Raw genomic sequence first — 13,809 nt, 5'->3', positions numbered from 1 at the left:
GCTTGGGAAATCTTAGCTCAGATTAACAAGGGCTGTTGCACATCCACTATCCTTTTGTCGGAGTGGTGAACTAAGTGATGTGCTTACACTGGCCAGGCTTCTGACCAGTGCAAGATGGTAGAGTTCTGGGGTGCAAGGCTGAGGAGCTCGGGGGAATTGGCTGGAGACACTCTATTGATGGTTCATGAGTGACTGGGAAATCATTCATGTAACTCAGTTGGGTGTGTCCCTGCCTGTGGATGTCTCAGTAAGCGCAGTGCCTGTCAGAGGCTTGTAGCTTGACATCAGCATTACAGTGTCAGAGGCAGCCCAGGCTGGTAAATTTGAAGGGCTCAGCAGTCCCACAGCCACGGTTGCATCCTGGGGACCCCGTCACAATCAGGATAAATAGTGCACTAGAAATACACGGAGAAAGGGAGGGTAAAAAGATGCACATTTGATAAGTTGGTTACCCGTCTGCGTCACAGTATATAGGACAAATCTTTAGCATTTACAAAGCACTTTTTATCACCAATGAGCTTTGTAAATTTACATGTAGAGCTGGTCGAAAACATTTGAATTTCAAAATTTGTCAAGAGAAAAGCGGCAAGATTTCCATGAAAATTTTAGGGAAATTTTCTTATTTTTTGACCAGCTCTAGTTATGCTACAGCCATCTCTCATCTCAAATTTAATTTTAAAAAGCTTTCTTGAGACTCTTTCCTGGTCACCAAGTATTTCTCCCCATCTTTCTTCATGTCTTCATGCCTTAGCCAACACTTTACTGGATCTATTTTATACTGTACTAATTAGCATAGAAGTATAATGTTCCAAATGAAACTTTGAATTTTCTCTGCGTTCTGTGTAAAATATGGGCTGAATCCTTTGGAGCGGTCTCTGCTTCCAAAGTGAGGACAGAGACGATAGTCTCTGGTCATTACAAGAAGTGACTGCACAGTCACTCTTTTTAACCTTAAATGCTATTAAAAATTCGGATGAAAAGTCAGATTTTTTTTTGTCAGTTCATTCATTTGTTGAGAAAATTACCATTTTTTTTGCTAGATTTTCCAGAGCTGTGAATATTTTCTCTGCTACAGATACATGTACCACCATGCAGCAGGTTACAGCCAGTCTGTGGTTTTGGAAATATTAAACTTCAGACCTTTTCATCGACACACAGTTTGGAAATAGCTTGCTGGGGGCCAAAAACAGTGATATCAGCATTTAGGTCTCTCAAATATTGGTTCCATCAAATCTGCATTCTTTTTTAAAAGTTTGATATTAACATTTGAATTTTAAATAAATAATGGCAATTAAAGTGCAAATGTCACACTGGCTCAAATAATAAATACATTCAATTAAATGAAAAAAAATTCTGTGTCTGTTGAAGGTGTCAAGACATATCCTTAACAAAATTTAAACAATCATAAGTAAGCAACTTGCAGAAAGTAGTCAAAGAAAAACCAATCGCATAAATCTGTTTCCCCAGAGGATTTTAAAGGGGAAAAATGTGTAGCTTTGAACAATATTAGAAAGGCTAACCATGGCATAAAGTCCTAAGGGGTTCCATTCTCCTATTGAGCCATAAAAAACATTAGCTTTAATGGAATTACATAAGTAAACTTCCTCACACTCATCAATATAACGCTCATCAGAGGACAAAGTACACGACTAAGAAATGCAGCTCCTCGGGTTTGCTTGCACTTCTTGGATGTGAACAACTTTTCCAGAACATTAATGTACAAAAGGCTCAGACATAAACGCTTTGGGTTTGCATTCACTTTGTCCAATTTCCGGGCAAAGTTAACTACTGAAGTTGATTTTTTAATTCAACAATATGGCTCAGATATGTGGAAAACACCTTTGGTAATTTCAAAAAGGGAAAAAGTTTCCAGGATAGATCTTCTCGTGGGTTATAATCATGCCAGATGCACACATAATGTAGACATTCAAAGCATACAAAGGCTTGTAAACAGCAGAGTCTAGAAGCTATTTATTATTATGTAAATACTTTTCAAATAACTTGATGAATAGATAATCAACTAGCCTAAATTTCAGCCTTTTCATCTGGGTCTTATGAATTCAAGGTGATCTAATGAAGCTACTTAAGTAAAAACTTCTCTTACATACAAGAAGTTTCACAAACCTCAGAAAAATGGCCATCCTGCTTCCATGACATTTATAATCCAGATATAGGGCAAGGGAGTAGACTACATGTCAGACATGTAGGTCAAAGGCTCATCACAAAACATCTTAGCACAGGAACAACAGTGATGTTCCAGTTGCACAGTTTAATCTTAACATGACTTCCCCCTTTAAAAAGAAAAAAAAATGAAATAAAGGACAAAAATTAACCCTGGATTTGAACCAGAGCATCTTGATTTACAATGCGGTGCCTGGGAGGCAGTGTGCTTTTAGAAATGGTTCAAAAGGTTGGGGGTGGATCTGTGACTAAAACATTGAGGTGGTGGGATGGGGGAAGGAGCAAATTGGGCAAAATTCCTTCTCAATCCCATTAGTTAAACCCTGAGCACGTGGGCAAGACGCACCGGCCAGATACCTGGGAAAGAATTCTCTGGAGTAATTCAGAGCCCTCCCCATCTAGTGGGGCCATTGGAAATATTTGCTGCTAGCAGTTGCAAATCAGCTACGTACCATTATAGGCAGTTTCATCATACCATCCTATCACAACGTCGGTATTCACCCAGAATTCATTTGGGCTATGGGTTTTCCTCAGAAGCTGGCTTACTGCCACAGGAATGGGGAAGTCCTATGGCTTGTGTTATATATGAGGTCAGACTAGAAGATCACAATGGTCCCTGTTGCCCTTGGAATCTATGAATCTATAAAAAGTACAGTCCTCCAAGAGACAAAGTTTCTTCATCCCTTATTTACAGTGATTTTACTCAGCAGAGTTACTCCGAATTCATACTGATGTGAAAACAGAATATATTTTTTTAAAAATAGAAAGGAATTCATATTTGAACAGTGCAATAATTTCATGTTAATTCTCATTATGTTTTATAAATTCAGAAAAATGTCAAACTCAGCATTTTTACATAATACAAATTTGAGCCAATGTTCGGTAATGAATGTAGCTTATTGTCCTAATGGAAACAGGGCATTGCTGGTTCCATATATGCATGTACTACCAACTGTCCTGTGTATTCCTCACATTATTTCCTTGGGAAGTTGAGTGTATAATGTTTGTTCTTCTAAACTAGCTGTGTGTTAAAGTATGTTAATGTCTTCCTAGGTTAATCACTATTCAGCCTGTGAACTTATTAAGTATGTTGCCATGGGCACTGTAACTGCAGAATTGGGAGATGAGCTCTCACTTCTCTGGAGCTGGAAAATGATTATTTTTATGTTTGAGAAACAAGGTGGGTGAGGTAATATCTTTTATTTGGCATACACTTGTCCAATGTAAATGAGGTTAGAAGGATAAAGAAACATAGTGTCTTCTATCTCTTCTAGAATTTCATTGCAGAAACATAGTCATTGTGTACAATTTACTTTATTCATATATGTGAATTAATTGCAGCGTTTGGGATAAAATACAACATGGTTTTAAAAAAGGTAGATCGTGCCAGACCAACCTAATCTCCTTTGAAGAGATAACTGATTTTTTTAGACAAAGGAAATGCAGCAGATCTAATCTACCTGGATTTCAGTAAGGCATTTGATACGTTCCACATGGGAAATCGTTAGTTAAATTGGAGAAGATGGGGATTAATATGAGAAATGAAAGGTGGATAAGGACCTGGTTAAAGGAGAGATTACAGTGGATCATACTGAAAGATGAACTGTCAAGTTGGAGGGAGGTTACTAGTGGAGTTTCTAAGGGATTGGTCTTGGGACCTATTTTATTTAACATTTTTATTAATGACCTTGGCACAAAAAGTGGGAGTGTATTAATAAAATTTGCAGATGACACAAAGTTGGGAGGACTTGCCAATATGGAGGAGGACCAGAATATCATATAAGAAGATCTGGATGACCTTGAAAACTGGAGTAATAGAAATGGGATGAAAATTAAAAGTGCACTTAGGGACTAACAACAAGAATCTTTGCTGTAAAATGGTGATTTATCAGTTGGATGGAAGTGATGGAAATCATGGGAGGAGAAAGTCTTGGGAGTATTGGTTGATCACAGGGTGACTATGAGCTGCCAGTGTGATGTGGCCATGAAAAAGGGTAATGCAGTCCTAGGATGCATCAGGTGAAGTATTTCCAGGATAGACAGGAAAATGTTAGTACCTTTATAAAAGGCACTGGTAAAACCTCATCTGGAATACTGTGTGCAATTCCGGTCTCCCATGTTTCAGAAAGATGAATTCAAACTGGAACAGGTGCAGAGAAGGGCTACTAGGATGATCAGAGGGATGGAAAACCTACCTTACGAGAGGAGACTCAAAGAGCTTAGCTTCTTTAGCCTAACCAAAAGAAGGCTGAGGGGAGATACGATTTCTCTCTATAGATACATCAGAGGGATAAATACCAGGCAGGGAGAGGAATTATTTAAGACAACTGGCCATCAATAAGTTTAGGCTTGAAATTAGACAACAGTTTCTAACCATCAGATGACTGAAATTCTGGAACAGCCCTCCAAGGGGAATAGCGAGAACAAAAAAAACCTGACTGGCTTAAAGAATGAGATTGATAAATTTATGGAGGGGATCATGAAAAGCATCTAGTCCTTGGGAAAGCTGGGGCCCCAGCCCCATCAATGGTCTTAACGATCAAAACAAGGACCATTCACTGGATTTAGTGATAGACAGGAAGTCACAGTTCAGTGGGTCAAGCAACAGGGTGATGTGTTCTTGCTATCCTGTGTTAGTTGCAAGATGGCTGCTGCATACTGTACCATCTTGAGATTCTGTGTGTCATTCACTTTTATCCCCAGTCACAATATTTTGCAGTAGTCAGGTTTGGAAGTAACAAACATACAGATCTCAGTGGTCAGGTCTACACCAAACACTTTAGATGGTAGAAGTCACTTCTGCCTACTGATAACATCCTCGCACAATCCAGGAGGACTGCTTTGATGACTGTAGAATAGATGGTCTCAACTGAGAAAAAAGCCAGGGTTTGGCTAGTTATTCACAACAATTACCTCTTCCCACAATCACTGCCTCTAATGTATCTGGATTAAGCTTCAACAAACTATTCTTTATCTGGATGCTTAACTTCACTTAGGCACTGAGAAAGCCGGGTAATGGTTTTTTAGCATGAAGATGAAGGAGGAAAGGTGACTAATCTGTATCCTGTTGGCACTGGAGTCTATGATGATTCATGATCTCACATTGGGGTTTAACATACATGTTGAAATGGATGGGAGACAGTTCTTATAAGATTCCACAGGCAAGTACTCATGAGATAGAAGAACAATTTCCCATCTTAACCTCTGATTTTTTCCTGCACAGTGTTGCCAAGGCACCTCAGTACTAGCCTGTATCAGTTCTACTGTTGCAATCCCAAATTTCTCCTGAGACTGCTAATCATGTTGTGTCTAACTGTGATGGTTTTGTATCACGGACCAATATCTAGTAAGGATCACAAACTCATTTTCTCTTATTTCCTAAACAGAAGAGGATGTCCAACCCTACATTTTATCTATGCATATGTTCATTAAGGCCTTGTCTACACTACAAGACTATTTCGAATCTACTTAAGTCGAATTTGTGGATTCGACCTTATGAAGTCGAATTTGTGTATCCACAGTAAATACACTAATTCGAATTTCTGAGTCCACAGTAACGGGGCTGGCGTCGACTATGGAAGCGGTGCACTGTGGGAAGCTATCCCACAGTTCCCGCAGTCCCCGCTGCCCATTGGAATGCTGGGTAGAGCTCCCAATGCCTCCTGGGGGAAAAATGTGTCGAGGGTGCTTTTGGGTAACTGTTGTCATTGAACCGTCAATCACGCCCTCCCTCCCTGAAAGCTCCGGCGGGAAATCTGTTCGCGCCCTTCTCTGGTCAGTTACAGCGGGGAAGCCACAGCACTGCGAGCATGGAGCCCGCTGCGATCATCGCTGCGCTTATGGCCGTTGTCAACTCCTCGCTGTCAACTCCTCGTTGTCAACTTATCGTCCACCTCTTCCACAGTCAGCTGCTGAGAAATCGGGCGAGGAGGCTCCGGCAGCGCGGTGAGGACAGGAATTCACAGAGTGGCGCAGACCTCTCACAAAGCAGGGTACGCCGCGCAGTGGAGATCATGGTGGCAATGGGTCAAGTTCATGGTGTGGAACGGCGATTCTGGGCCCGGGAAACAAGCACGGACTGGTGGGACTGCATAGTGCTGCAGGTCTGGGATGAATCACAGTGGCTGCGAAACTTCAGGATGCGTAAGGGCACTTTCCTTGAACTCTGTGACTTGCTGTCCCCTGCCCTGAAGCGCCAGGACACCCGGATGCGAGCAGCCCTGAGTGTGCAGAAGCGAGTGGCCATAGCCCTCTGGAAACTTGCAATGCCAGACAGCTACCGGTCAGTAGCGAACCACTTTGGCGTGGGCAAATCTACCGTGGGGGTTGCTGTGATTGAAGTAGCCCACGCAATCGTTGAGCAACTTCTCTCAAAGGTAGTGACTCTCGGAAACGTCCAGGACATCATAGATGGCTTCGCCGCGATGGGATTCCCAAACTGCAGTGGGGCTATAGATGGGACTCACATCCCTATCCTGGTACCAGCCCACCAGGCCAGCGAGTACATTAACCGAAAGGGCTACTTTTCAATGGTGCTGCAAGCACTGGTAGACCATAGGGGACGTTTTACCAACATCTTCGTTGGGTGGGCGGGCAAGGTTCATGACGCGCGTGTGTTCAGGAACTCTGGTCTGTTTAGACGCCTCCAGGCAGGTACTTTCTTCCTGGACCACAAAATAACGGTTGGGGATGTGCAGATGCCTACAGTGATCCTCGGGGACCCAGCCTACCCGCTAATGCCCTGGCTCATGAAGCCCTATACAGGCGCCTTGGACAGAGAGAAGGAACTCTTCAACTACCGGCTGAGCAAGTGCAGAATGGTGGTGGAGTGTGCTTTCGGACGTCTCAAGGGGAGATGGCGGAGCTTACTGACTCGCTCGGACATCAGCGAAAAGAATATCCCCGTAGTTATTGCTGCTTGCTGTGTGCTACACAATCTCTGTGAGAGCAAGGGCGAGACCTTTTTGTCCGGATGGGAGGTTGAGGCAAATCGCCTGGCTGCAGTTTACGCTCAGCCAGACACCCGTGCCGAGAGAATATCCCAGCGGGAAGCGCTGTGTATCCGGGAGGCTTTGAAAGCAAGTTTCCTCGGAGAGCAGGGTAACCGATGACTCTACACTTGATTTTAAGAGAAGCTGATCCTGGGCCTGTGTCTCTATGTGTTGAGTGAGATCTGCGGTTACATACCCCGTTCTCCAAGTTTCCCCCACTTCCAAAGCACGTTTTAAAGCAAATTAATTGTTACACTCATTATTAATAAATCTTTGTTTTACTTTGCATTTCTGTTCAGGTGTTGAAACATGGATGCATACTGTGCTGGGCACGGTGTGCACTGATGTACAGACCGCTTGTTCCATAGAGGAATGACATCCTCCTGCTCCTACATAGGTCTCTGGGGTGGGGGACGGTTGCAAGTGGTTGTGCATGAAGGGGAGGGATTGCAGGAAGGGGTGGGTTTGCAGGAAGGGGCGAGTGGTGCCTTCTTTGGATAGGGGTTTGGATGACGGCAGTGGGCTGCGGGTTTGGGCGTAGGAAGGGGTGAGGGGGAAGGGTGAGTATCTGTCCGTGGATGAGGGCTCTTGTTGGGGCTCAGGGCAGCGGAGAGGCTCGGTGCTACGGTGGAAGTGCATGGTAAGGGCAGCGTGCCTTAACATTAAGGGGGTGGCAGGCGCTAGGACCCTGGACAAGCATACACATCACAGAATGACCCGGGGCAGCATACACCACACAGAGTGACCCTGGTGCCTACTGACTGCAGTGTGTGTGTGCCCTGCAGTTGATCATGCCCCTAAGTCTGTACCCTGGTAATGTAGGCTATACCGTGCAATTATAAATCCCCTCCCCCCCACCCCATACACAAAAAAATCCTCTGACACGAAAGACGTGACCGAAACAGTGAATAACAGCAAACAGCTTTTAATAATCTAACACACAGTGGGGGGATGAAACTTGGATTTGGGACTGGGTGAGCCTGTAAGGGAAGCACTTCTACAAATGTATAGCGTGAGAGGTGTGTGGTACATTAGCGCTATGCAGTGGTGCAGTGACAGTTCTCACGGCCCCTACCGCCCCTCCGTCTTGTACTTTTGGGTGAGGGGGGGCAGGAGTTCTTGGCGGGGGAGGGCGGTTGCAGATACACTGCAGGGGGGCTCTGTCCTCCTGCCTGCGGTCCTGCAGAACATCAACAAGGCGCCGGAGCGTGTCCGTTTGCTCCCTCATTAGCCCAAGCAGCGTTTGAGTCGCCTGCTGGTCTTCCTGCCGCCAGCTATCCTCCCGTTCGATGTGTGTGCGATGCTGTTGACATAGGGTCTCCCTCCACTGTCTCTGCTCTGCCGCCTCGGCTCTGGAGCAGGCCATCAGTTCCGCAAACATCTCGTCCCTAGTCTTTTTCTTTCGCCGCCTAATCTGCGCCAGCCTCTGCGAGGGGGATGCCGGGGCAGTCCGGGAAAGAGCCGAAGCTGTGTGATGGGAAAAGTAACTGATTTCCTTGAACAGATACATGTTTGCGAACAGTGAACACAGTCTAGTCAGTTTCTCTGAACAAGACCATACAGGGCAACAAGTCTCACGAGATCTCAGGACAAGTTCGAGATTTCGGAATACGCTCTCATTGGCTGCGGCATTGCACAGGAGAGCGGACAAGTGGGGAGAGACAGCTGAATCCGTCTAGCAGACAGTCCTGGTAAGCCTTACAGTACATTCTGCTTATCAGTTAATGGATAGCTGTGCCCTCCCGCTAAAGGCAATCTGGAAATCATATACTCTGACCCTTTTCCAGCCACTCCCGCCAGTGCACGGGAAAGATCAATGTATGCTTTTCCTATGTGGCCTACAACACGTGGCTGTTAAGCGAGGGCCATTGTTATGCAAAGTAAAAGTCAACCATTCACAACAGTAACAATACACTAATTGCCCTAATTAGATGCAGCATTTCATGAACGAGATCACCCTGATGCGGGTCCCTCGGAGTCACAAAGAGCGGATGCTAAGGGAAGCCCTGCAGAGACCAGGACCATATGCGGCCATGCTTGTGGAGGCGATGATTCCCATCTACATAAGGATGTCCTGGCGCGGAAGAGTGTGCTTCCACGGAGCACCCAACAAGGCACCTCTCCCCAGGAACCTCCTGCGGAGGCTTTTCGAGGACCTAAATGAGACCTTTCTTGAATTGTCCCTGGAGGATTATTGTTCAATCCCTATATGTGTGGACCTACTTTTCATATAGTTTTTCATTGAAAATTTTATATATAGCATTTCTATTTTTTTATACCTGTTTTATAAAAAATAAATGTTTACATGTTTATAGCACTTACCGCCTGATCCTTCCCCTGATTCAGAGTCCGGGTTAACGGCCGGGGAGGGTTGGTAGGGGATCTCTGTGAGGGTGATGAAGAGATCCTGGCTGTCAGGGAAAGCGGTTTTGTGTTTGCTGTCGCCTGCGCCGTCCTCCACAGACCCTTCCTCATCTTCCCCATCGGCGAACATCGAGGAGGAACTGTCCAGGTTCACTATGCCATCCACTGAGTCCACGGTCACTGGTGGGGCAGTGGTGGCAGACCCACCTAGAATGGCATGCAGTGCCTCGTAGAAGCAGCATGTCTGGGGCCGGGCTCCGGAGCGTCCGTTTGCCGCTCTGACTTTTTGGTAGCCTTGTCTCAGGTCCTTGATTTTCACGCGGCACTGCATTGCATCCCAGCTGTATCCTCTCTCTATCATTGCTTTGGAGACCTTCTCGAAGGTCTTTGCATTCCGCTTGCTGGAGCGCAGCTCCGACAGCACAGACTCCTCGCCCCACACACCGATCAGATCCAGGACTTCCCGGTCTGTCCATGCTGGGGACCTCTTTCTATTCTTGGATTGGCCGGACTCCTCTGCTGGAGAGCTCTGCATCGTTGCAGGTGCTGCGGAGCTCGCCCCGATGTCCAGCCAGGACGTCAGATTCAAAGTGCCCAGACAGGAAAAGGAATTCAAATTTTCCCGGGTCATTTCCTGTGTGGCTGGTCAGAGAATCCAAGCTCCGACTGCTGTCCAGAGCGTCAACAGAGTGGTGCACTGTGGGATAGCTCCCGGAGCTACTAAGTTCGATTTGCATCCACACCTAGCCTAATTCGAGCTAGCCATGTCGAATTTAGCGTTACTCCACCTGTCGGGGTGGAGTACCGAATTCGAACTAAAGAGCCCTCTAGTTCGAATTAAATGGCTTCCTGGTGTGGACGGTTGAGCGGTTAGTTCGAATTAACGCTGCTAAATTCGAATTAAAGTCCTAGTGTAGACCAGGCCTAAGGCAGATCCTTAACAGATCCAACAATGGAGCTATTACAATTTACAGAAGCCGAAGATTTAACCCATTCTTGTGAGAAGGTTGAGCTTGCTTTTTTTGAAAACATGTCCCTCCCACCTCCAATTAAGATTTTTTTTTAAAAGAACAGAGTAACCAACGCAGTAAAAATACCAAGCAAGGGTAGAAATCTCCACTCAATCTTATGTCACTACACAAAATCATCTTCCATGTTGTTTTAAAATTAAATACTGTGAATGCTACTTGAAACTAGATTGGGAGGAAAATGTTAGTTTGCTGGAACATCAGTCAATACGCCCCTAATTAGAATGAAACCATTATTAATGGCATCACATTGTGTTATATTTTTATAAGATGCATTTTTCTTTTGTCTCTGAGGAGACACAGGCTGGTATTTTATCCCTCTGAAGAAGCTTGTGACAGAAGAAGTGAGATTTCAAAAAAAAGAGAGAGAGAGAGGAGAGTCTGACTTCAGGGGTGGCTCATGATTAACTAGGTTACATTAAAATAACATATTTATAAAGTGTGAGAGAAATATCTGAAGAAACTAACTGAGATGTTTTCAGGAACAGTATGATACACGTAGACTAAAAATAAATATTTATTTTTATCTTTGGTACATGATACTTGAGTCATTTCAAAGTTTATGGCCATCACAGCATCTAACTAGCCACAGAAGCTGTCATGTGCTGTCTGAGCTGAAGAAACTTTGGAAGCCATGATGTTTTAACGTAGGCATGCGCATGGGGTGTGCTGGGTGTGCCCGGGCACACCCTAATGCCCGCGGGCTGGATCCGGCCTGTGGGATTTGCCCCCTGGAGTGCTGCAGGCCCTGCGTCATTCTCAGAAGTGGCCAGCACGTCACCACGTCCCTGGGGCCCCGGGAGGCCAGACGGCTCCATGCGTTGCTCCAGGCACCGCCCCCCCAACAGCTCCCATTGGCCGAGAATGGGGAACCACAGCCAATGGGAGCTTCAGGGGAGGTACCTGGAGGCATGGCAAGGGCAGCTCGCGGAGCCCTGTGGCCCCCCCAGGGGCCACACAGGGATGTGGTGAGCGGCGGGGCGTGGGGCCAGGGCGGGCAGGCAGGCAGGCAGCGCGCCGCTGCAGGTAAGCGGCGTCGGGCCGGAGCCTGAACCACTCCTGCACCCCGCCCCTAACTCCCTGCCCTGAGCCCCCTGCCTGCACCTCACACCCCAACCCCCTGCCCTGAGCCCCCTGCCTGCACCCTGTACCCCTCCTGCACCCCAACTCCCTGTCCTGAGCCCCCTGCCGCACCCACACCCCTCCTGCATCCCAACTCCTTGCCTTGAGCCCCCTGCCTGTACCTCACCCTCCAACCCCTTGCCCGGAGCTCCCTCCTGCACCCTGCCCCACAACTCCCTGCCTTGATCCCCCTGCTGCACCCCTCCTGTACCCCAACCCCCTACCCAGAGCCCCTTCCTGCACACCACACCCCCCCCACACACTCCGCACTCCCTCCCGCACCCCAACCTTTATGATGTTCACCTTTAAAAAAATAAATAAATAAAATTCCCTGGATGCACACCCTAATGAAATGTGCTGCGCAAGCCTATGTGTTTTAACAAGCATGAGCAAACCAACATGAAGTGGGCTAAAAAGAAGGGACTGCCTGGGTATAAAAACAGATGAATGTTATTTTATTGTTGGGCAGTCTGACATATCATGATGAGAAAGAGCAGCTTTGGATAAAATAAAAGAACCTTTTCTTAAAAGATAAATGTAAGAATTCCTGTTACCTATTTACTGTACAGAAAATTGAAAATCAGTGGAGCATAGGAAAAGTCTGCCAGGAAATGAACAGCAATGGTCCTTTAGTCCAGTAGCATGTTATCATAGATTGCATAGAAATCTCTTCTTGATATTCTTAATGAATTGTGTCCTGGCACAGGAGGATTAACTACTTTAATGGCAGATGCTATCCTTACTTACAGAAATGTCAACTACTTTTAAATATCTTACTAAGCTATTTGCATATTAAGCTATTTACATAGTCCAATCTTTTCAGTCTCTCCTCATATAGAAAGCTCTCTCCAATTTCTCAGATGACTTATTCTTTCTGATTTGACCATTTCTATTTTTACTAGGACTATTTGAGATAGAGGGATGAAAAGTAAACTCAGAATTGTACCATTGTTTTATGTTTTTCTATGTTAAAACTATTTTTCTCTGTGTGTGAAAGACTCATTAAAACAACAGGAGAAACTAATATAAGCCTCCATCCAACAAAGCATTTAAACAGGTGCTTAACTTAAAATACAATAAGTAGTCTGACTGAAGGCAATGGAACTACTCACGTGTTTAAACTTTAGCTAATGCTTATGTGCTTTGCTGTACTGAAGCTTAACTGGCTGCAGGAGAAATCAAGAAACCGACTATACACAAATTGCTGAAATGCACAAAGTAAATAAACTTGAAAAATTATTTTAAATAAATCTTTCAGTGAGAGTAATATTGGGTGTCAGTCACTGAAACCCATTGAGGGAGATGAGATTTTTAACTTTATGGTCCCTTTAAAAAAATGTTCCCAATTATTATGTTTGCAAAGAAAAGCTTACATTAATAGTCTGGTGGTGGAATGTCTGACCCTGAAGTCAGGGCTGAACAAGAAATTCAGACTGTTCTAAAAATCCTAATGATCCTTTATCAGACCAACTTCTGATAAAGCTTTCAAGCCACACAGAGCTCTTGTCTCTCTCACCTGCAGAAATTGTTCCAATAGAAGATATCTCGCCCACCTCATCTATCTAATATCCTAGTTCTGATATGGCTACAACTACACTGCATTAAACCTAATGGTGACAGTTTAAATATTATGCCTATTTTACTGCTGTTCTTTTTTAGGTCATATCCAGCTACTGTGGGATTGTGGACAGAGTTTGCACTTGTGGGCAAGGACCAGGGTGGAATACTAAGTTTCTCTACTCCCAAAATCCAGCCTCTCTCTATTATTTTACAAAATCCTTTGGACTTCCTCATGCTTTTTTTCTTGCCCCCTTCATGTCTCAGTGGCCTGGACTCTTGTGTACCACAGGGATTGGCTCTTTCAAATTACCCAATATAGATTAGGTAGAGTAGATAGGTTCTTCCAGGCTTCTGGCCTAAAGAAAACACAGTCAGAGTTCCACTTTGCACTTGCTCATTTATTATTAGTCTTTTGACTTTTTTTCCCCCTTCCAGTTCCATCTTTCATGTTCTTAATCTCTATCTCTACTTGCCAAAGAAAAATGGTGAAGAGGCACATGGCTCTCAGCAGGAGCTGCAGCAACGTTCAGAACAAGAGAACAGCAAAGCTGACAGCTGTGCTT

At 45.0% G+C, this 13,809-nt stretch overlaps 1 protein-coding gene across 6 annotated transcripts in view; it reads right to left on the bottom strand.

Moving 5' to 3' along the window:
• The window catches only part of ELMO1 (engulfment and cell motility 1), a 459,394-nt gene that overhangs the window by 85,266 nt on the left and 360,319 nt on the right, over positions 1 to 13,809 (bottom strand). The window lies entirely within an intron of this gene.

Source organism: Mauremys mutica, chromosome 2, assembly GCF_020497125.1.
Source record: "Mauremys mutica isolate MM-2020 ecotype Southern chromosome 2, ASM2049712v1, whole genome shotgun sequence".
Classification (NCBI taxonomy): Eukaryota; Metazoa; Chordata; order Testudines; family Geoemydidae; genus Mauremys; species Mauremys mutica.
Note: the sequence above shows the minus strand (reverse complement) of the source record. Positions and strands in the feature narration are given on the sequence as shown.